This window comes from Giraffa tippelskirchi, chromosome 1, assembly GCF_054371585.1.
Source record: "Giraffa tippelskirchi isolate mGirTip1 chromosome 1, T2T-mGirTip1v1.2.pri, whole genome shotgun sequence".
NCBI lineage: Eukaryota > Metazoa > Chordata > Mammalia > Artiodactyla > Giraffidae > Giraffa > Giraffa tippelskirchi.
The window spans coordinates 92332187-92355240 of NC_137275.1; the positions used below are offsets into that span (position 1 = coordinate 92332187).

The window sequence follows — 23054 nt, forward strand, 5'->3', positions numbered from 1 at the left end:
AACAGTCTCCCATACATTCAGTGACCTTTGTATGACGGAGCTACAGGATTTACATCTGCAACAAGACACATAGGATGGCAGGCCTTCTTTTGAGCTTTTTTACTTAACCCATGTACATAAACCCCAAAGCCCACAATGTTAGTTTTTGAGATCTGTAGAAAATCTTATTTAAACATATTTCTATAATGTCTGAACATGTGGGTCATAAAGTAGGGAGTAGGTGGACTACTATTCAAACTTTGCCTGTGGCTACACATTTCAATCTAGTCCTTCCGTGTTATCAGTGGACAGGACATCCAAGCCTCTGGTTACATCTGTGATTGCCTGTAAAAACTGTTGGTTTGAATTTCTATTTACTTTGCATCCTAGCAAACCAATCCATTTGCTAGTGCCTTCTGGGCAAAATGCCTGGGTTTTATAAAAAAACAAATTCCTATTGAAAAGGAAACATAAACCAAGGAAAATAAATTTCGATTGTTGGTGTTCTCTTCTGGAGTTCTTACCTTTCTGTACCTGGAAAATGTACATTTTCCACAACAGTGATGTTGAACTTCTGGTTAATTTCAGGAGCATTTTCATTTCAGGGAAGCTCCACTAGTGACAACATCATACAGTTGTCTGTTTTGGGACTGTTATGCATGGTTTGTTTGTTTGGTTTTCTGTTACCATCCTGTTTAATTATCATAAACAGATGATTGTTTACCTCCACGATTTCTACACTGAGCACTAAGACATGCCTCTGGATTATTTTTGTTGATTATATGGAATCACCCATAAGCCACTGCAAATCCTAAACATAATTACCCTGTACTAAAGTAGAAATTAACATAAAACATAGCTGTCAATTAAATTCAATAAAGATTTGGCCAAATTCCCTCTGATTTCATCCTACTTGGAATCTGAGGCAGTGATCGTTTACTCCAAAAACTGCCCAGCAGGTGTATGAAGAGCAACTCCAAAAAATGCAGAGCCTTGACCATTTTAAAGAAGGCAACACCCCTTCTAAAAACATAACTGCTGAGTTCAACAAAGAAACCTCACCCAGTGCCTTGTGCTCCAAAAACCTGCGGAAAAGCGCAGTGTTCAGCTGAGCAAAGAAATACTCTTCCACTGTTTATTTTGGTTATTGTTTTTCATCCTTAACGAGAAGCAAATCAATTAACAGGACTTATGACACTGTAGTCAGTCACCTAAGGGAAAGTATTATTAGCCTCATTAACTTGAAGAATCCTTCCAGCTCACATCTAGAGTTAATCATCGTACGGACCCACGACTAACCCTGCCGGGCAATCCTGTGACGTTCGGAAACCCCACCTCTTTGACCTAGGCCCGGGCAATACCCCGTGAGTAACCGCTGGTGCCCCAAGTCCACTCGCGCGGACAGGAAGCAGTTCCCGAAAAAGGCGAAGTGCGGGGGTGGGGGACGTCTTCCCGGCCCCACCCTTGAAAGTTGCAGGGAGTGGCACCCCAAGAACTTTGGCAGATCGTTCTGTGTCGTCGCTCAGGGAGGTCGGCTCCAGCTTTCCCTGCCTGAGCCAATCTGCCCAGCCTGCCAAGCCCCTCCTTCCCTGCACCTTTAAGGGCTGGGAGAAGAGACTGTCGGCTGAGGTTCCCTTCTTAAGAAGTCGCACCGGTTTTTCGAGCTCCGCTCTGCGCCGGGGGAGCCACGGCAGCGGGGAGCGGGCGCCGCCAAGTGAGTCACTGTTTGGAAATGGAGTGGGCGGGCAAGGGTGTGAGAGAATGAATGATGTCAGGAGCGCGCAGGGCGACGGGCGGGGAGAGCGGGCCGCGGGGCCGCGGTAAACACGGAGCGCCGCGCAGCGGGCCGAGCGGGGAGACCCCGCCCTCGGCGCGCACGGAGCCTTCCTCGGCCGCCCGAGCCCGGCCGGTGCTGCAGCGCCGCCGAGAGCGGCCTCGGAGGCGGCCGCCGCTGGAGCGACCCGGAGAGCGGCTTGCCTGGTGGGGCCGAGGCAGGATAGGGCTAGACCCCCGAGCAAACTTTCCAGGGGCTTCAGCCGGGGGCGGCTGCGGCGGCCAGCTCCGGCCCCTAGCGGATCCCGGCCCGGGAGCTAGTGCCTCGGGCTGGGAAGGTCTGGAGCCCCAGCTGAGAGCGGGTAAGGAGCACCCGAGGGGCCGGGGAGGAGGATGGGCTGGAAAGCGGCGCGGCGCGGGGAAGGGAGGGTGGACTGCGAACGCGGACGTGGCTCTAATTCGGCCCCCAGTCGCCCCGCCCAGGGCATCCTTCCTCGATATTGCCTCAGAGAGGATGGACGTGTGTCTTCGTCTCCTTGCTCCGAGCGTTCAACTCATTCATTTGCAGTCATTGCGGGTAACTCGGTCCTGACGGTGAAAGGACCCAGATTGAACCCTAGGTTGTCCAGAGCCACTCTGGAGGTCAGGGCTGAAGTTCCGGAGCTGGAGGAGGGACTGTCTCGAAGCTTTTTTGAGGAGCACTTACCGATGATGTGTGAACAGTAAGAGCACAGGTCTGGGCTGCCCGCACTGAAACCTTTTAACATTTGGCATTCCAGAGTTACTCCTTCGGAAAGGGAGGTCTGGTGTTTCAGCGCACATAGGTAGGAGCGGACCTGGCTACTTCTTTGAGGTACGGATAGTTAATAGCCCGCGGCAACGCCTTAAAACAACTCTGTTAGGTTCTGTCATTTCATTTTTTGTATCAACCTTTACCATTCTGTTTCGTCTTGCTTGCTCTAATAAGAGCATAAAATCGTTTTGACACGTATGTTAAATTTTTGAAGAGATTCAGTTGTTCAGTGTCTCTGGGTAGGCGTGGATTTTGAACTTTTCAAATCCTTGGTTTCACTCCTAGTCTCATCTATTATCGGTGGGTTTTCAGTTACATTAAACACTCTGAACCAGCAAAACGGGACTGTAACTACTTCAGAGGATAATAATGAGGATTAAAGCTCAGAAGACCTGTCATGATGTCTGGCGTGAAGCCGACCTCAACAATTTTTAACTGTTTATGTATAAATAGTGTGTTCCAGCTGGCATAGGTAATCATCAATTAATTTCCACAAAATTTCCTACTTATAGACCTGGTGGGTTGAGGTTTAGCGTGTGAAATCCTTTGGCAGGTTCCTCAGAGAGTGGTGACGTTTTCAGGAAGTTAAATGCTTGCTTGTGGATACTAGTAAGATTTGGGGGGGGGGGTGTTAGTCGCCCAGTCATGTCCCACTCTTTGCGACCCCATGGACTATAGCCTGCCAGGCTCCTCTGTCCATGGAATTCTCCAGGCAAGAATGCTGGAGTGGGTAGCCATTCCTTCTCTGCGCCAAGGTATCTTCCTGACCCAGGAATCGAACCCAGGTCTCCAGCATTGCAGGCAGTCTTCAGGAAGTTAAATGCTTCCTTGTGGATACCGGAAAGATTTGAAGTTCCCACGCCATATTAGGGAAACTGCCATTCACTGTTTAAACAGAGTCAGAGCAGTGGCTGAAAGTGACAACGGAATTTGGAGTTAGATTGGATATGTGGAGAACTCTCTACCCTTAACTGGTTAGGTTTTGTTTGTTTTTTTTTTTTGTCTTTAAAAAAAATAATCAGTACAAAAATACAGTCCTTTCCTTCCTTGCTTTGCTGCTTGTCTCACTTCACAATAGTCTTCTGGTTGAAGTGTTTTTTTTTTTTTAACGAGTTAATGTTTAATTTGATTTCTCTAGTTTCATTTTTAAGTAGAGCTAGTTGACTTATGAACATGGAGAGAAACACTTGGACACCTTTGGGTTACTGCCTCTTGTCCTCGGTTTCTCTTTTCACAGAATTTTATAAAAGCTTCTAGGAAATATTTGGAGGGATAGGAGCATTTGTTCAGGTGTTATATTAAAAACATTTGTTTTTACCATATCTATAACAATTTTTAGGGTCAAAGGTCACAGGGAATTCCCCCCTCCCCCCCAGTGTGATGTAGCGATCTGGTCTCAGAATCCCGAAGACCTAAGGCTATATGGTTGGTAACTTACTGGCTGTGTTACTCTGAGCAATTTACCTAAACTCTCTGGAATTCTTGTGGGATATTTAAACGAAATACAGGGAAAAAATAGAAATAATCTTACATCTATGAAAATTGACATTGGAATACAAATGAGAACTTTTTTTCATGCTTAACCTTTATTCATTTCAAGAAGCTTTAAAAAGTTTGCAATTTATAACAATAGAAAACTATTACAATCGGGATTTTGACATCAGATATAGGAAGCTATGTACTTACTGTTTGTTTTGTTGCTAAGCCATGTCCGACTCTCTGTGACCCCATGGACTGTAACCTGCCTGGCTGCTCTGTCCATGAGATTTCCCAGGCAAGAATGCTGGAGTGGATCACCATTTCCTTCTCCACAAATGAGAATTTTTTAAAGAAGTGATACTGTGAAGTGAGATGTTGTTTGTTTTCTTTTTAAAAAAGGACGGATTACTGAGAATTCTAGACAGTTTCAGACTAGAGTAGCCTACTCACTTTTATCCAATTCCCCTGTGGGGGATTTGAAGCCTCCATCCTGAACTACAATTATTGGGTATTTGTTCAGTTGGTGAATGTTTAGTGAGCAGCTATTTTATTCCAGCCACTGTGCTAGGTACTAGCAATGCTAAGATGAAGGAGGCACTGTAACTGGCTTTCAGTCTGGTAGAAATAGCCCCTAAGCTTTGATTATGGAGAGGAAGAAAGAGTCAAAAAGGAGAAGGGTAGGGAATTGGAAGGAAACCAGAAGTGACTAGGCCATGAGAGGCTGCCTCCCACTGGTAATTTGAGGTCTATTGCTATCTAAAGTAGGCTGAATTGGGGCTCATAAGCTATGAGGCTGAACAATGTAAGTATGCTTTGCTTTACCCAGTAAAAATATTATAGACAAATTTAGCCCTTAAATAATTTTAAACATATCAGAACAAACTTGTTTAAATGAAATCTGAGGGGTAAAATCAGTTCAACCAAGTTGGACTATAAAGAAAGCTGAGTGCAGAAGAATTGATGCTTTTGAACTATGGTGTTGGAGAAGACTCTTGAAAGTCCCTTGGACTGCAAGGAGATCCAACCAGTCCATCCTAAAGGAGATCAGTCCTGGGTGTTCATTGCAAGGACTGTTGTTGAAGCTGAAACTCCAATATTTTGGCCACCTGATGCGAAGAGTTGACTCATTTGAAAAGACCCTGATGTTAGGAAAGATTGAAGGCAGGAGGAGACGGGGACAACAGAGGATGAGATAGTTGGATGGCATCACTGACTCAATGGACATGAGTTTGGGTAAACTCCGGGAGCTGGTGATGGACAGGGAGGCCTGGCGTGCTGCGGTTCTTGGGGTCGCAAAGAGTCGGACACGACTGAGTGACTGAACTGAAGTGAACTGAAGATTTACTTACTATGAGGAAAGAAAGCAGTGTTTTAAATTTTAAGAAAATAATCACTGTGTGTGAATAGTATTTCAATTTATTTTTCCTCATAAGTAGTATATAACTAAAAAAATAAGTAGTATGTTACTTGTAGAGGTTTAAAAGTACAAGGTAATCAAATCAGCTGCCACCCAGAAAATTCTTAGTGTTATATTCTTAAATCCTTTCTCACCTGTATTGCACTTACTCTGAGCCAGGCAATGTGCCAGTTACTCTATACATTTAGGATCTCCTGTTAGGCTCACCCCAACCCTGTGAGTTAGGTGTGATTATGGAGGAAAAGGCTGATTTAGAGAAATTAACTTTCCTAAAGTTACACAGCTAGAAAATTATTTTCTACGAAATTGGTTTGTTCTCTACATACTGTTTTCTAACTTTTTTTTATCCCCACCCAAATATGGATGCCTCTGTATCACTAAAATATATGCTTAAATGACATATTTTATAGTTTTCAGTTGAATGACTGCATCTCAAGCAGTCCCCCATTGTTGGACAGCTAGTTTCCAGTTTTTACTATTTTAAACAACTCTGCAGTAAATATTCTTCTGGCTGTATCTGTGTGCATGTCATGATTGTTTTAGTCATTTTGCATTTTAAAAAGTGAATTTTGACCTTTAATTTATGTGCCTTTTTCCCCCCACCATATTCAGAATGAGAAAACTTTCTCCTTTCTCTTTAAACTTTGTTTTAATTTCTATATTCCTTTAGTGTTTCTCATAAGATTTCAGCAATAGGATCAACATTCTCTGTGGAGCTGCACAATAGGTCCATAGCTCATTACACAAGGGATTTATCTGATGAAAATGGAACACAGAGGCTTTCTTAAAAAACTATTTGTGTTTGTATTATTGCTATTAGACAGAAAGCGGAACTTCTTTTATGGGGAAATATGGCAGAATGGAGCACTACTGACTTTGCCAGAGAGAAACGAATTTAAAAAAAACTTATTGAAGTATAGTTGATCAACAGTGTTTTGTTAATTTCTGCTGTACAGCAGAGTGACTAAGTTATACATATATATTATTTTTCATATTTTTTTCCATGATGGTTTATCACAGGATATTGAATATAGGTCTCTGACTCTTTGCAACCCTGTGGACTGTAGCCCACCACGCTCCTCTGTCCATGGGATTCTCCAGGCAAGAATACTGGAGTGGGTTGCCATTTCCTTCTCCAGAGGATCGTCCCAACCCAGGGATTGAACCCAGGTCTCCCACATTGCAGGCAGATGCTTTAACCTCTGAGCCACCAGGGAAGCCCCCGTTATATAGTAGGACCTTATAGTCTATCTGTCCTATATGTAGTAGTGAAGTCACTCAATCATGTCCAACTCTTTGGGATCCCATGGACTGTGGTCTACCAGGCTTCTCTGTCCATGGGATTTTCCAGGCAAGAGTACTGGAGTGTGTTGCCAAATAGATTGCTCTGTTAATCCCAAACTCCCAATCCTTCCTTCCCCTACCTTGCCTCTTTCCGTGGTAACCACAAATCTGTAATTTATGTCTTTAAGTCTGTTTCTGTTTTGTAGATATGTTCATTTGCATCTTATTTTAGATTCTACTTATACATGGTGTCATGTGGCATTTGTCTTTCTCTTTCTGACTTTTTTTGCTTAGTATGATAATCTCTAGGTTCATCTCTGTTGCTGCAAATAGTATTATTTCATTCTTTTTATAGCTGAGTAATATTCCATTGTAAATATGTATCACATCTTCTTTAGCCATTCTTCTGTCAATGGACATTTAGGGTGTTTCCATGTCTTGGCTGTTGTAAATAGTGCTGCTGTGAGTGTGTATCTCAGAAAAGAAATTCAGGTTCTACATGTATTTCAGAAAAGAGATTCTGCTTCTACAATTTGCATCATTGGTACTCAGTAGGATAGGCAGATTACATTTTGAAGATATTACATTTAGCAGATTTATCACCAGGTTTAGAATAAGCTCTTTCATTTTTAAAGAAGTCATTTTTAAAGAAAATCTTAGAGACTTCCTTGGTGGTCAAGTGGTTAAGACTCCTTGCTTCCAATACAGAGGCTGCAAGATTGATCCCTATTTGGGGAGTTGAGATCCCACATGCTGCGTGGCCAAAAAAAGAAAATCTTAGACATTTGTTGTTTGATCTCTTAAAAAGTGTATCATTGCTAAGACATTTTCCAGTTGATTTAATGAAAGTGCCAAAAAAATATCCATTAGCTAGCTTTCATTATAGATATAAAGCATATGTTCATTTAAACATTTCTCAAGTTTTATTATAATATCATAATCTCTTTGCTACTCTGAGTCATACTTTTTTCTTTTGGGTTTATATTTCCATATCCAATGCACATTACCTTATCCTCATAATTTTGATAAAGGATGTTGGAAAGTGAGTAGTATTCAATTCAGCCTTTTTATATAGAAACTCAGATCAGTTCAATTTATTAATTCCTAACAATAATTACTAATTCAAAGCAGAATTTAAAGAAACAGTTGCTAAAATTACAGTTATTTGATGACTGGTTTTCCCTACTGTAAAACCCTATATGATGATTTGCTTACAGTTTAAAATTCAGCCTCAAAATTTTGTGTCTTTAGCTTGATAGTGTCACTTGAAACTTTCAATCACTTGAAACTTTCAAACAAACTTGTACATGTTCTTATTTTCTTTTTTAAAGCAACATTAGCTGGATTGAGTGTTTGTCTTATGTTTATATGTTTTCTTTCAGTGAATCCCTTGTACTCTTTAAAAAGAATAAAGTCACGTAATAGAAGTGTTAAAGAGAAGGGCATAAAAGGAAATGAAAGATAATTTTGAAGCCAAAGCGTCAGAAAAGACAGCTAGTTACTAAAAGTCAAATGAAGTAAAAGACTGGAAAAGCCCTTCAGGACAGTGACATTTCTCCACCTGGTAGTGTCTATGCTGAGCTTCATTTTGTTGTTATTCAGTCACTAAGTAGTGTCGAATTCTTTGCGCCCCCTTGGACTGCAGCACACCGGGTTCCTCTGTCCTCCTTTGTCTCCCAGAGTTTGTTCAGATTCATGTCCATTGAGCTGGAGATGCTCTCTAACCATCTCATCCTCTGCCACCCACTTCTTGTTTTACTTTTAATCTTTCTCAGCATCAAGGTCTTTTCCAATGAGCCAGCTTTTTGCATCAGGTGGCCAAAGTATTGGAGCTTCAGCTTCAGCAACAGTCCTTTCAAAGAAGGAGCTTCCTTCATTTAGGGCGGAAAGAGAGATACCCAAAAGTTAGGGCTTGGCCTCAGGCAAAATTGTGAAATTGAGCTGAAATACTCACTGTAGGGTATCCTTAACTCTAAGTTTACCTGACAGGACTTGCTTACACAAGAAAGTGCTTGATAAGTACCTGTATGAGGGCAAATTGCAGTCCAATTGAAACTGTAGACCTGGAGGCATCACATTTATGAAAAACTAGGACTGATTCAAAATTGGGAAAAGCATATACATCAAGGATATATATTGTCACCCTGCTTATTTAATTTAAATGCAGAGTACATCATGTGAAATGCCAGGCTGGATGAAGCACATGCTGGAATTAAGATTTCTGGGAGAAATAATCAACAACCTCAGATATGCAGATGATAACATTCTAATGGCAGAAAGGGAAGAGGAACTAAAGAGACTCTTGATGAGGGTGAAAGAGGAGACTGAAAAAGCTGGCTTCAAACTCAACAATCAAAAAACCAACATCACGGCGTCCGGTCCCATCAATTCTTGGCAAATAGATGGAGAAAAAGTGGAAACTGACAGACTTTATTTTCTTGGGCTCTAAAATCACTGTGGATGGTGACTGAAGCCATGAAATTAAAAGACGTCTGCTCCTTGGAAGAAAAGCTATGACAAACCTAGACAGTGTATTAAAAAGCAGCGACATTACTTTGCCAACAAATGTTCGTATAGTCAAAGCTATGGTTTTTCCAATAGTCATGTACAGATGTGAAAGTTGGACCGTGAAGAAAGCTAACTGACGAATTGATGCTTTTGATCTGTGGTGCTGGAGAAACTCTTTGAAAATCCCTTTGACACGAAGGAGATCAAACCAGTCGATCCCAATGGAAATCAACCCTGAATATTCATTGGAAGGATTGATGCTGAAGCTCCAAAACTTTGGCCACCTGATATGAAGAGCCGACTCACTGGAAAAGACTCTGATGCTTGGAAAGAATGAAGGTAGGAGGAGAAGGGGGTGACAGAGGATGAGATGGTTGGATGGCATCACTGACTCAATGGACGTGAGTTTGAGCAAACTCCAGGAGATAGTGAAGGACAGGGAAGCCTGGCATGCTGCAGTCCATGGGGTTGCAAAGAGTCGGACATGACTTAGTGACTGAGCAACAACAACAGGAGATGAGTATCAACTCTAGAATTTAATCACCTCTTTTTGGGTTTTGTTTTGTTTATTTATTTATGACTGCACTGGGTCTTTGTTGCTACGTGCGGGCTTTCTCTGGTTGCTCTAAGCGGGAGCTGCTCTCTAGTTGCGGTGCCTGGGCTTTTCTTTGTGGTGGTTTCTCATGTTGTGGAGTACAGGCTCTAGGCAAGTGGGCTTCAGTAGTTGTGGCTCACAGGCTCTTAGAGCTCAGGCTCAGCAGTTGTGGCTCACGGGCTTAGCTGCTCCTCTGCGGGTGGGACCTTCCTGGACCAGGGATCGAGCCCTTGTCCCCTGCATTGGGAGAAGGATTCTTAACCATTGGACCACCAAGGAAGTCCCTTTAAATCACCTCTTTTCAATTAAGGTGATTAGAAATGCAAAATACTCGATGAGTCAAACTTTGGAAAAAAAGCTTTTCCATAAATGGGAGGAACTCAAGGGAGGAGTTGCCCTGGAGATGGGAAAACAGATATGAAAAGAAGGATGCAGATGTGCCAAAGGCAGATTCTGTGTCCCTTGGGAAGACATACCTAATCCCAAGGCTTGCTGGGATTCAGCTCCTATTGTTGAAACTGGGATCACGTGATCCTGGAGGATCTGGCCTCCCAGGAGTGAAAATGCATGTTAGGGGCCTCTCTGACCTGCTCAGCTGATGAAAACCATCCTGGGAACCACCTCTTAACATGAACCCCTCCCAGATGGGCTGAGGATACTTTTCCTTACCTGGGAGTACTTTAAGTAGGTAGTCTGATCTGACTAGAGAAAGTGTGAAGGAATGAGTTTTCCTTTAGGGGTAAGAAAAAGTGTTAATGAATAAGTAGTTTTGGATTAGGCATCACTTAGCTAACTGAGTTGCCAAGGACCTCTATGTAGCAGCTCACCTCCAGTGAGAAGTGAAGACCTTTCAGGAAAATACTGACAGCAGTAGCTGAAAATGAAGCTGAACTTTTAAGACAGAGAGATGCCCAATGCTGACCTACACAGCATTTTAAAAAGCAGAGACATTACTTTGCCAACAAAGGTCCGTCTAGTCAAGGCTATGGTTTTTCCAGTAGTCATGTATGGATGTGAGAGTTGGACTATAAAGAAAGCTGAGCACGGAAGAATTGATGCTTTTGAACTGTGGTGTTGGAGAAGACTCTTGAGAGTCCCGTGGACTGCAAGGAGATCCAACCAGTCCATCCTAAAGGAGATCAGTCCTGGGTGTTCATTGGAAGGACTGATGTTGAAGTTGAAACTCCAATACTTTGGCCATCTGATGCAAAGAGCTGACTCATTTGAAAAGACCCTGATGCTGGGAAAAATTGAGGGCAGGAGGAGAAGGGGACAACAGAAGATGAGATGGTAGGATGGCATCACTGACTCAGTGGACATGAGTTTGGGTAAACTCTGGGAGTTGGTGATGGACAGGGAGGCCTGGCGTGCTGCAGTCCATGGGGTCTTGAAGAGTTGGACATGACTGAGTGCCTGAACTGAACTGAACAAGTTTGTTCTCCAAGTCTCACCAGACACAGAATCTGGAGATAGTGCAGTGAAATAGTGATGGTTAAACAATGATGAGTACTCTTGAGTTAGGTTCTAGAGAAGATTAAATCACATTCTCTATCTTCAGGCAGCAAAATAGAAATTGTATTAGCTCCACTGTGGAAGTAGGGAACAATTTAGAAAGGTTAATATGCTTAAGGCTGCAAAGCTGGTAGGACAAGGAGCAGGGCCGGCTGATTCTCATGCCCACGCTCTGCCCAGTAATCCCCCGAGGTGTTCTGTAATGTCTCCGCTAGCTTTGGAGATACAACAGGTTTGAGGGGATATATTTTGATATGTGGTTGTATGTCTACCACCCCATCTCCTGGAATATTTCTCTGGTCTGTGCTGCCTTCAGGCCATGAAGTAACACCAGAGAGACGAAGGTCCTGTAGGCTTACTCAGGCCAGCTTGGATTTATGACCCAGAAACACCCCTTACCATTAGGTGACTATGAGCAACTTCCTGCAATGAATCTCCATTTCCTGGCTGTGAAATGGGACAAAGATAGTATTTACTTCTTGAGGTGACTGTGAATCATACTGCTTTATGTGCATAAAACACTGAGGATAATGCTCGGTTCATTGTTAATATTTGGTGGCTCAGCCATCACTTTTTGCATATAGACTCTATTTCTCACTTTTAAAACAAAGGATTCATTGTCTCAAGGATCAAATTGTTTCTCATTATTTCTCATGAAGTTAACGTATTTTTAGGTAATGGAATGACCATTTGTCACATCTTGTCTCTATTGTAGGCTCTGGGTCCTATCTCTCACCCTCTCCTCTTCCTTTCTTTCGGGGTTAAAATAAAATTTTTTAAATTGATCATCCATTGCCATTGAATTCAAGAACTTTCATAAGAAGTGTATAACATCAGCTGTGAATGCTGAAAAGCCTTCCAAGCTGCCATCACAATATGCCAGCCCTTTCCTTTCGCAGATGCTGGTAGCAGTAGTGAGCACAACACCACTGTCCTTCAGAGCTCAGCCTTCTGAGTATTGTACCATGAGCACCAGTGTCCCAGAAAGTGCCAAGGCCATTAAGGATCACAGACCCTACTGTCCTCCCTGGACAGTATGCTGGGCATCTTTCTTTAGGAGGCCCTGAGACGGTTTATCTAACACAGCTGCTACTGTTTTCTGAGATTTGCATTTGATCTGTAAGTTCTTTAACCATCCAGTTATTACTGCCCCAGTAGTCGCTTCCAGACTTTAGTATCAGCAAAGGGCTTTTTTTTTCTGTTAAATTAACATCTATATGTATGTATGTATATATATGTGTGTGTGTGTATATATATATATATATATATATATATATATATATATATATATAAGCAGCAAGCAGGAGCATTTACAGTTTTATTTTCCAAATAAGGTGCTCGCTATGTGCCAGGGTTTGTTCTGAACACTTAGAACTCTTTTTCACCTGTTCCTCCTTCAACACTCTGAGACAGATGTTATTACCCCCATTTTAAGAATCCTCTTTTGAGACACAATAGGCAAGTTTTTTTTGTAGGCAAGTTAAGTTACTTGCCTACAGTCACACAGCTGGTATGAGGCAAATCTGGGTCTTGAAAGCGGACAGTTTGGCACTGTCGTTTGTAGAAATCTAGCGTGTATCTCACACTTCAGGTCTAATTTTGTCCTTGCACATGCAGTTTTAGCAAAGGAACATCACACCTGTCCATACATGCTATCAGCTCCTCATGATTTACCATGTAGAGGACTACAGCTAGGTCATACATTTGTGTCTCTATTGAAATATGTTGATGATATGGTATCATCAAACATTTTTCTGTATAATCTTGTGAGAGCTCAATCAGGCTGGGTGTTTTGTCCAGAAAAGGAGCAGTGAATTCTTTCTCCCAGTCCCCTGATCAGTACACTCAACTGAACCTATTCCTGCTGCTTTAATATTACTTATTTTTTAAGTTGTAGGCTTTCACTTATTGTAAATTAAAATATTAAAAAAATCCTTATTGTGAGAGAATAGCTTGAACATGTGAGGTTTCTTTAAGTGTTTGCTAATTACTCTTGGACAAGGTGGCAGGCAGAATGATGGTACCCCAAAGATGTTCACATCCAAACCCCCAGAAACAATGAATCGATTATGTTACTTGGCTAGGAGGGATTAAGGTTGCTAATCAGCAGACTAAGGATACAGAGACTATCCTGGGTTATCTGGGTAGACCCATTGTAATCATAAGGGTGATTATAAGTGGAAAAGGGAAGGAGAAGAGTCAGAATCAGAGAGTTGGCACCATTAGAAAAACCCAAACAGCCATTGCCAACTTCGAAGATGGAAGGGGGTCATGGACCAAGGGATGCATGTGATCTCTAAGAAGCTGCAAAAGGCTGGGAAATGGATTCTCCCCCGGGGCCTCCAGAAAGGAGCACAGCCCTACTGACATTTCAGTGTTAACCCACTGAGTCCCCTTTTGGACTTCTGATTTCTCAAACTGTAAGAGAAGAAATTTGAGTTATTTTAAGCTGGTGAATTTATAGTAACTTATACAGCAGCAACAGGAAACTGATAATACAGACAGTTACTGGAACAATCAGTGCTTTGATTTTTTTTTCCTTTATGCCAGCCCTGTGAGAGAGCTGTTTAATCTCACGACTTATTATATGGACAGGTCAGGTATAGCAGTGTTTACGCTTTGTAGGTTGTTTTAGTTTGCATGTAAACTGAACCACTTTAGGGCAGAGGGACTTAGCTTTTGATAATTCTATACATTTGTATATTTGTATACAAGTAAATGGGCTTCCCAGGTGGCTCAGTGGGTAAAGAACCTGCCTGAAATGCAGGAGATGCTGGAGATGTGGGTTTGATTCCTTGATTGGGAAGATCCCCAGGAGGAGGGCAGGGCAACCCCCTCCAATATTCTTGCCTAGAGAATCCCATGGACAGAGGAGCCTGGCAGGCTACGGTCCATAGGTCTCAAAGAGTCAGACACGACTGAAGCACCTGAGCACAGCACAGCACACAAATATATACTGTCCATTTTAAATGACAGTATCAAGGTTTTAGCAAATCAAGAAGTCTTGTTGATTCCAGAGCAAGTCGAGCCTCTTAGCATTGCATCAGATTTGCCTAATAGAAATGTGGCTCTGCACCCCACGTGGCAGTCCTTATAGCCTTGTATTTGTTTGGGGTAAGATGATGGTCCACATGTGATGCTGGTGATGGCTGTGGGCATTATTGCTTGAGTTTTGACTCCAGATTCCTTTTATTTTATTTTAGTTTTTTTTTTATTGAGGTATAGTATATTACTTTCAGGTATACAATGTAGTGATTCAGATTTTTTTATGGATTATACTCCATTTATAGTAATTATAAGGTATTGACTGTATCCTCTGTGCTATACAATATACCCCTGCATGTGTGAATGCTCAGTCGCTTCAGTTGTGTCTGACTCTTTGTGACCCCTGGACCTTAGCCTGCCAGGCTCCTCTGTCCATGGGATTCTCTAGGCAAGAATACTGGAGTGGGTTGCCATGCACTCTCCAGGGGATCTTCCTGAAACAGAGATTAAACCCATGTCTCCTGCAATGTAGGCAGATTCTTTACTGCTGAGCCACTGGGGAAGCCACAACATATCCTTATAGCTTATTTATTTTATACATAGTAATTTGTGTTTCTTAGTCCCCTATCCCTATCTTGCTCCTTCTCTCTCCCCACTGGTAACCGTTAGTTTATTCTCTATATCTGTGAGTCTGTTTCTTTTTTGTTTTATTTGCTAGTTTGTTTTTTTAGATTCCACCTATAAGTAATAACATAAAAGATTGGTCTTTTTCTGTCCAACCTATTTCACTAAGCATAATATATCCTCCAGGTCCATCTGTGTTGTTGTATATGGCAAAATTTCCTCTTTTTTATGGCTGAATAATATTCTATTATATGTACATTATCTCACCTCTTTACCCATTTGTCTATTGATAGGCACTTAAGTTGCCTCCATATCTTGCCCATTGTAAATAATGCTGCTATGAACATTGGGATGCCTGTATCCTTTCACATTGGTGTTTTCATTTTCAAATATATACCCAGGAGTGGGATGGCTGGATTATATTGTAGCTTTATTTTTATTTTCTTGAGGAACTTCCATATTGTTTTCCACAGTGGCTGTACCAATTTACATTACCACCAGCAGTGCGCAAGTGTTCCTTTTTCTTCATATCCTCAGCAACATTTGTGGTCTTTGTGATAACAGTCATTCTGACAGATGTGAGGTCAGAGTCCTTTTACTTCTTTTCTTTTTAAAAAATTTTTGGCCATGCCGCTCGGCTTGCTGGATCTTAGTTCCCCAACCAGGAATCAAATTCACACCGCCTGCCGTGAAAGCATGGAGTCTTAACCACTGGACCACCAGGGAAGTCCCTCACTTTATATTTTTAAAATCTGTTTCTTGCTCTGCTTGCCTAGCAATGTTATTATGAATTCTTTGAGAGCAGGAGCACTTCTATACAAGGGCTTTTCAACCTGTAATGAATTAAAACAAATAAAAAGTAGTATCATACATTGGGTCATCTGTAGTAAGTACCTAGAGCCCTGTAGACCTTGCAGTAGACAGTATCTTGGAATCAGCATGTCAATTATGGAAATTTAAAATAGCAAGAATTATCATAATGAATAGGGTTCGTTTGGGGGTTTTGTTTTTTAAGGAATCCTCCAATAACAATCTTACACTGTGATTTGGAGATAGCTTGCATCTGTTAAGGATTGCCCTTTTGTGCAAAGTAGAAATAGCACTGGCATAAGAACTGAAATCTTGGGAATTTTCCTGCTTAAGAAATGAAATAAGGGATAATAAAGGATTTTTGGTAATTTTAAAGAAATATGGGTGACCATTAGCTAGATGATGTTATCTATATCTATATCTATAGCAGTTTCTTTGCGACCCCATGGACTGCAGCCTGCCAGGCTCCCCTGTCCATGGAATTCTCCAGGCAAGATACTGGAATCGATTACCATTCCCTTCTCCAGAGGATCTTCCTGACCCAGGGATCGAACCCAGACCTCCTGCACTGCAGGCAGATTCTTTACTATCTGAGCTACCAGGGAAGCCCCTTTCACAGAGGGAATAGACTGTCTCCTGTAGAAGTAGAAAAAAATTGGAAACTCTTAAAACCATGGAGATGGGATATTTGGAGTCACTTTGTTAAAAACACATTTTATTTAACCAATATATTAAACTGTTATCATATTTAATATTAATATTAATGTAATCATTCTTGACATTTTAACTTTTATCTAAATCTTCAAAATATCCATTGTGTGTTCTGCACTGACTGCACATCTAAGCTTAAGATTGGCCATACTTCAAGTGCTCAGGAGTCACGTGGGCTTAGTGGCTGCTTTGCCAGGCATTGCAGCTCTGACCAGCCTTATCCTTAAGGAACAATACCCTGCATGAATCTGAGGTTATCCTTAGAATATCCCTTAATAGTTGTCATCCATGACTTCGGTGTGTTGTATTTTATAAACTGAATTATATCCTGGCATTACTAGAGAAAAGTGGTTCTGGTTCCTTTTGCTAGAATGAATGAACAGGCTGAATGGTATAGTGAAATATCTCTCTAAGGTTATCTGTAATATAAATTTGTGAATATCAGTGCCAGGCGATGTGCCTGAACCTATAAATGAAATATTTAGATTATTAGATTCACGTGTATAGAAAGGATGACTGCTCATATACCTTTGTGAGCTGTGATAAGTGGGATGTGGTGGTATCTGCCCTGGTCTTCATTCTTTCCTTGCCCTGTTTATATGCATGGTGTTGCTTACTAATTTGTGTTCTTGTTCAGTTGCTTATTGTGCCAATTTAGGAAGCAAGGCCACTGTAAAACCTAGATCAGAGGAATCATTACTTGATATCAAATATCAGTCTGCCAGGAATAGATAAGGTTAGACTGTAAGAAGACTCAGGTGCAGTATGAGAAGGAGAAAAGAAGAGAGAGAGGGATAAGAAGAGAAAGGGTGATATGGGGAGAGAAGCAGGGAGAGAGGGAGGAAGGGAGGAAGGAGAGAGTACAGTTCTGTGCAGGAAAATCACCTAAATGCAGAGGAAGGAAATCACGATGGATGATTTTGTGGCAAAAAATTCCTCCAGCCACTGGACAAGCTGGTGGTGTTCTCACTGAGGTCTCAAGATAGGTTGCTTTGGATTTCATAAATATATTGACTTTATCAATTACCTATACTAAACAGGTAGCTGAGACTAGACCCAAGCTCGCCTCGGTTCCTTCTGAAATTGATTAATGCATCCAACACTATTTTTGAATACTTGCTGTGTGCTAGCCTTTATTCTTGATTCTAGATTCAGTGAGCAATAGATAATCAAATTTCTACCCTTAACGGAGATTGTATGAGTTTATGTGTTGAGAGAGGAAAAAGTGCTGAAAAGGGAGGTTGAGCAGATGACAAGCAAGTAAAACTAATAAACAAGATCAATTCAGACTTGGACCAGTTCTTTAAAGGAAATATGCTGAGAGTGACTGGGGAATCCTACCCGAGCTTGGTCAGGAAATTTTTGTCAAAGAGTTTGAACTTGCACTGAGATGCGAAGGGTGAGAAGGAGTCAGCAGAGGGAACAGGGTGAGTGCTTGGTTATGCAAGGGAAGGCAGGGAGGCCCGTCTGGCCACAGTGTCTGAGTGGGGACTAGTGAGAAAGAGGGTGCCCAGGCAGGCAGGACCCGGTGAGGAGGGGCGTGTGTGCTACGTCGTTCCAGTCTGTGTCCAACTCTTTGTGACCCCAGGGACCATACCCTGCCAGATTCCTCTCTCCATGGGATTCTCCAGGCATGAATACTGGAGCAGGTTGCATACCCTCCTCCAAGGGATCTTCCCAACCCAGGGATCGAACATGTGTCTCTTACCTCCTGCTTTGAGAGGTGAGTTCTTTGCCACTGATGCCACCTGGGAAGCCCAACTTTGTAAGTGCTATAAGTTTTACTCCAAATGCAATGAGAAAGCATTGTGCAGTGATCTAAGAAGGAGAGGCAGGGAATTCTCTAGTGGTCAAGTAAGCTAATACTCTGAGCTCCCAATGCAGGGGGCCCAGGTTCAATCCCTTGTTAGGGAACTAGATCCCATATGCTGCAACTAAGAGTCCACATGCCACAACTGAAGACCCGCCCGGTATTCTGAAATGAGGATCGAAGCTCCTGCATGCTGCAACTAAGACCTGGCACAGCCAAATCCATAAATATTTTTTCTTTTTTAAAAGAAGGAGAGACACATGACCTGATGTGGGCTGGAGCTGTGTGGTGGTATTAGAGATGGAGAGCAGTGGATGGATTTGAGAGGTTTGGAGATAGAATTGATAAGAGTTAATGGATAGGCCTGGATGGGTGAAATGATAGAGTAGGAGAAATCAAGCACAAATCCTGTTTTGTTTTGTTTTGTTTTCTGGATGGGGGTGGGGGGTAGTTGTAACAAATAGGGTTCTATTTTGGCCAACTAGTTGCCTAGGTGACATCCTAATGGAGATAGTTGTCAAACGACCAGAAGTGATTCTGAAAACTGTGTTCAGGGACAAGATCGTGGCCAGCAGTGTCAGCATACAAATGCTATATAAAGTGATGGGAAGTCGAGAGTCACCTGAGGAGATTTTGAAGGCTAAGAACAGAGGCGGAGATTAGGCCCTGCAGACTTACAGTTAATAAATAGATCAAGTCGGGGGAGACCCGGGAGTAACCAGCGAGGTAGGAAGGGGACCAAAAAGGCAGCGTTCCAGATGCCAACCAAATTGAGCGTGTAAAGCAGGATGGAGTCATCAGTTCTGTTCTGAGTTCTCGAGTTGAGTAAGATGAGAACACGGTGTTTGTTGGGTTTTACAATGTGGAGGATTCCTTTACATGGTGATCTTGTTGAACATTTTAGAGGAGTGATTTCAAGCACAAGTGCCTTGACCTCCAGCCTCCCCCTCACTCTTTCCTCACTCTTTCCCTTCTCCCCATCACCCCCATGGGCTAGGTGTCCCCTCTTTGTTCCAGAATAGTTGGGCCTTTCTCTGTCACTGGACAGCCATACTGTAATATGATTTTCTGCTGAAACTATGTTTCTTCCAGACTGAGCTCCTCAGGAGCAAAATTTTTATTTCTTTTTTTTTTTTTAATTTCCTAGCATGATGTAGGCACTCTACACATGGTTTCTAAATTAATGGGTGTTCTCGAGTACTGCTTTTCTTCCTGCATTATTTGCCCCTTTGTTGTGTCAGGCAAAAGCTGGCGAAGAGCCCAGGTTTCCGGGTTCTCCACCTGCTGCCCTCAGCCTTCCACAGCCACTGTCTGGCCTGGGCTCAGGGTGTATTTTGCTCAGGACGGCCCCGCTTCCCCTCCCCATTCTCCCTGGCGGCCAGTGACCGGTCTGGGAGGCTAGCTTAGCTCTAATGCCCTCTTGGGCATTTTCCCTGTACCTTCTTGGGAGCCACATGTGAAAACCTGTGGAAATCACTTCTTGTCTATTTCAGGAACCTCATCTCTTCCCTGCCTCAGAGTTCTTTTGTGTGATCTGCACTTGCTCCATACAATTCATCATTTTGAAAGCTTTTATTTGCCTCCTTGCATACTTTAGTATCTTAACGGCCAAGTCGCGACTGATGGAAGCAACCCCCAAATGGTTCTTTTTAGCAAGTTTCCTTTTTTTCTTCTCGGTAGTTATTTTCCCGCCAAGTCTGTGTGGAAATGTTTTTTCCTTCTGTACTACTTCTATCACTTGGTTTTCCACTTCATTATCCTCCTGTCACAACACCCCAATTATACTAGTTGCTGTGGAGATATTAAGTGCATTGCTAATAATGGAGGATTATTCCTTTAGGTGGAAGAATAGAAACAAGAGAAGGATATAAATCTTGTTTTTGTGCAAATATCTCCCGGTAACGGTAATAACTAAGTGGTACTGGAGACTGTGGTGTGGAAATGTCTATATGGGGTTGGTTTATGTTTTTAGAAAGGATTAGCTTTCTTAATTAAAGAAAATATTACTTTAAGCTTCTGGTCCTATTAGAGGTTAATTCCTTATGTTAATAGTTTACTCTTCATTCTTTAATTTGTAAGCGCAGGCTCACTAGTTTGTTTAATAGGATGTTGCTTCATGTGGGCAAAATCTTCTGTGGACTTTAGTTTTTTACAATTCATTTCTTCTTTTTTTTTTTACAATTCAATTCTTAAAACCTTTTTTTTTCTTTTAAAAACTTAAAGGAGACACATTTTAATATTGTTCATCTGATCTCTGTTTTATGACATCTTGCCGTGTTCCATGGACTCTGTTATAATTAAGGTGATTATGTGTCCTGATGGGGCTTCCCAGGTGGTGCTAGTGGTAAAGAACCTGCCTGCCGATGGAGGAAACAGAAGTAGACGTGGGATCAATCCCTGGGTCAGGAAGATCCCCTGGAGAAGGGAATGGCAACCCACTCCAGTATTCTTGCCTGGAGAATTCCATGGATGGAGAAGCCTGGCAGGCTGCAGCCCATGGGGTTGCAAAGAGTTGGACACGACTGAAGCAACTTAGCATGCATACATACAGTGTGTCCTGATTGCCTGGGACAGTTCCTGTGTATACATATTGTCCTGGTGTGATTACTGGTTTTTAAATTATTTGTTTATTTATTTATCTTTAGCTGTGCTGGGTCTTGGTTGCCACACGGGCTTTTCTCCAATTGAAACAAGTAGGGTCTACTCTCTAGTTGCAGTGCAGACTTCTCATTGCAGTGGCTTCTCTTGTTGCGGAGCACAGCTTTAGAGCACCCAGGCTTCAGCAGTTGCAGCTTGAGGGCTAGGTAGTGTGGCTCGCAGGCTCTAGAGCACCGGCTCACTAGTTGTGGCACATGGGCTTAGTTATTCAGCTGCATGTGGGATCTTCCCAGACCAGGGATTGAACCCCTGTCTCCTTCACTGGCAGGCAGATTCTTTCCCACTGAGCCACCAAGGAAGCCCCCTGGTGTAATTATTAGTAAATCTCTCTTTTACTTAGAACTGGCCTGGTTAGGGTGTTAAATTAAATGGCCACCCTAATTAAAGGCCATACTTAATAGGAAACTGAGGTAGCAAAGTGTTTTATATTTTTTGTTTTAATCCGTGTAATTTATGGATAGATATATATGAATATATATGTGGATTATATGTATAATCCCACTGTATTATATATATAATCGCACTGATTATATATATAAATCCACTGTATGTATACATACGTGCATACATATACATACATATAAAGGTATGTGTGTCTTTTGCTTTTAGTTTTTCCATTTAACCCAAGTCGCACCTTGCTGTACCACCAAATCATGGGCTTTTTGCTTGAATTAACAACTACAAAGTGCCAGCATCTTTTCATCCTGCTCTTCTCAACTTTAATGCTCCTTCCTCAAAGGGGTCCTTTCTTGTCCTCTGTCTAAAGTTAGTTTCTCCTCTTATTTTCTCTCAGCACTGCCGATCCACTTTCACAGTTTATAATTATGTACTTGTTTCCTTATTTTGACAGGGTGTCTCCCACCCTGGGTGGTAGGCTCCATGAGGGGATGGACCATGTCTGTTTGTTTCCAGGAGTTTACTCTGCCTGGCACAAAACAGACACTTGCTAGTTCTTGTCAAACACTTCCCTGTGACCAACTTTTATTCCTCTGACATACAGAAGGGTATGTCAGGACCCTTTTCCAGAGATTAACTGCAAGAGATGGGCTGCAATCCTCCTAATTCACTTTTTGTTGTTGTTCAGTTGCTAAAGTGTGTCTGACTCTTTGCGACCCCGTGGACTGCAGCACGCCAGGCTTCCCTGCCCTCCATTGTCTCCCAGAGTTTGCTCAAGTTCATGTCCGTTGAATCGGTAATACTATCTAACCATCTCATCCTCTGCTGCCTCCTTTTTCTTCTGCCCTCAACCTTTCTCAGCATCAGGGTTTTTTCCAGTGAGTTGGCTGTTCACATCAGGTGCCCAAAGTATTGGAGCTTCAGCATCAGTCCTTCCAATGAATATTCAGGGTTGATTTCCTTTAGGATTGACTAGTTTGATCTCCTTGCTGTCCAAGGGACTCTCACAAGAGTCTTCTCCAGCACCACAATGCAAAAGCATCATTTCTTTGGCTCTTAGCCTTCTTTATGGTCCAACTCTCAGATCTGTACTTTCTTTTAAAATCACTTTGAGGTCTTCTTGACCCCAGAGCATAACCTGCCAGAAATTTTTCCAAGGATCTTAGATTATAAAAACTTTAGTATGATTCTTGGAGTTGTTATAATAATAAGCCTGATATTAAGGGAAATGGACTAGGGAAGGAATGTGCATATTTTTTAAATGCAAGATTGAATATCTAGATAGCACTTTTTATTCTTCAAGGTGTCCAAGATTTTAAAAGACCTTTCCTTTCTTATTCTAGCAACTGTTGTTCTACTTTAGGGTGAGTCAGTAATGAAACTGCTAAAAGAGAGATGAGGCAATGGAATAGTCTGGGACATACACCCATTCCACAGGTGGGGCAGGGGGCAAGGATAGTCTAATGTGAAATAGAGGTTACGTGTATTGGGCAGAGGGAAACAAAACTTGATGTACAGAAAGTCATTTCAAATCAGGACAGCTGAGATGATATCACCCCCTTAAAATAGATCCTGCCCACCTAGAAGGAGTCGGGTTATCTGTTATCACAGTCGAGTTTATCTTAGTGAAAATATGACATGAGGAAATCAGGAAGATGAACAGGTCTTTTGATTTGCTTACAACAACAACAAATATATATCTTTCTATAGTATCAAGGTA

The 23054-nt window shown here is 42.1% G+C and overlaps 1 protein-coding gene across 7 annotated transcripts in view; it reads left to right on the forward strand.

Moving 5' to 3' along the window:
• The first annotated feature begins 1313 nt into the window (after positions 1-1313).
• SGMS2 (sphingomyelin synthase 2) overlaps positions 1314-23054 on the forward strand; it is an 87404-nt gene continuing 65663 nt past the window's right edge. For 2 of the 7 annotated variants that reach the window (XM_081552740.1, XM_081552831.1), the window contains exon 1: positions 18779-19100. The gene's annotated coding sequence lies outside the window, so the exon portion shown is untranslated. Of the gene's footprint in view, positions 1694-1752; positions 2115-2531; positions 2606-18778; positions 19101-23054 lie in introns of those variants that run through there. The other 5 variants (XM_081552991.1, XM_081552305.1, XM_081553077.1 and 2 more) reach the window with 4 other exon arrangements.